Here is a 1,555-nt window from a genome sequence, read left to right as displayed (position 1 = left end):
GACTGAAAGGTGAAGATTAATATTAGAAAATCAAGATCTTGAACCTAGAAATTCTGACCTAGACATAGGCTGATACCTTTGTGGAACTTCAAAATTAGTCAAAGACCTTAAGGGATTTTAATTAATCTGATCGCCACAAAAGTCGGGTTTAAGTTAATTAGAATACACCCTAGGTACCTTGAGAGAGTACTTAGGATACCTTAGGACTAATTTCCATTAAGGTAAACGATTCTCAAAACTAGTAAATAAATAAAATAACATCCATAGCAAGATTCAGGTGTAAAATCTTAATTCTAGAATTGTTCCAAAATAGGTTACTTCATTTTAAGTTTATCATTTTAGTGATCTGTGCACTTGCGGTGGTTGTAAAACCAACAACCAAGTTTTTGGCACCGTTGCTGGGGACTTTGGCTTTAGAAATATTGAGCGATAGGCAATTTAGCTAATTTAGGCAATTATATTTATTACCTAATTTTGTTTGATTTGTTTTATTCATTTTCTTTTCTCTCAGGTGCCTGATCTGGCATATGACCAGAACAAGGCTAGAAGAAGAAATTTTGGACTGTGATCCGGAGATAGACAGAACTCTGAGAGCCATTAGGAGAGAAAGGAAACATCAGGAGAGAAAGGAAACATCAAGAGCATGATTAAGAAGATCCTGAAATTACAACCATGGCCGATAATAATGATAGACCAAGACTCTTAAGAGATTACGGAGCTTTATCTGTCCAAGGATTTCAGCCTAGTGTCACTAGACGTGGAAGCCAAACTATGAATTAAAACTAACATGGCTTCAAATGATTCAACAAACCCAGTTTGCGGGTTCACCAACAGAAGATCCACATTATCACCTCTAGTGCTTTCTTGCCCTTTGTGACACATCTAAGATGAATGGAGTGTTTGATCAAGCCATAAGACTCAGAGCATTTCCATTCTCCCTTCGAGAAAGAGTAAGGAAGTGGTTATTTTCTCAACCAGTTGGAACGTTCACCACTTGGGAAAACCTCTCACAAGCTTTTCTAGCAAGGTATTTTCCACCTGCAAAGACTGCAAAGCTGAGACTTGAGCTCAACACCTTTAGACAAAAGGAAGGTGAATCACTTTATGACACATGGGAAAGGTATAAAGACCTGCAAAGGGAATGTACACACCATGGCATAGAGGATTGGCTACTAGTGCAAAATTTCTATAATGGGTTATTACCCTCTACAAGGAGCACAGTTGATTCAGCTGCAGAAGGTGACTTAATGGAGAAAACAGTGACTCAAGTACTTGAACTTCTAGAGAGCGTTGCATACCATAATTATGAGTGGTCAAATGAAAGAGGAAATACAAAGAGAACAACAGGAGTCTTGGAAGTGGACACCATAAGCATGATAAATGCTCAATTTGATTAGCTCACAAGGAGGCTTGATAAAATGCAAGCCAATACAGTAGGGATGAATAGTCAACATGAGGATAGCTATGGAGGAGGATATTCAGAATATAACAGCTTTAATGAACCCTCTACAGAACAAATGAACTATGTGAGTAATGGAGAAAACTTTAACCAGAG

At 37.9% G+C, this 1,555-nt stretch overlaps 1 non-coding gene across 1 annotated transcript; it reads right to left on the bottom strand.

Annotated features, from left to right (window-relative positions):
* Positions 1-1,052: 1,052 nt before the first annotated feature.
* LOC131175189 (small nucleolar RNA R71) lies at positions 1,053-1,159 on the bottom strand. The gene has a single exon (XR_009145351.1). It is a non-coding gene; the product is annotated as a small nucleolar RNA R71 (small nucleolar RNA).
* Between the last annotated feature and the right edge of the window lie 396 nt (positions 1,160-1,555).

The sequence above is a fragment of the Hevea brasiliensis genome, chromosome 16 (genome assembly GCF_030052815.1).
Source record: "Hevea brasiliensis isolate MT/VB/25A 57/8 chromosome 16, ASM3005281v1, whole genome shotgun sequence".
NCBI lineage: Eukaryota > Viridiplantae > Streptophyta > Magnoliopsida > Malpighiales > Euphorbiaceae > Hevea > Hevea brasiliensis.
Note: the sequence above shows the minus strand (reverse complement) of the source record. Positions and strands in the feature narration are given on the sequence as shown.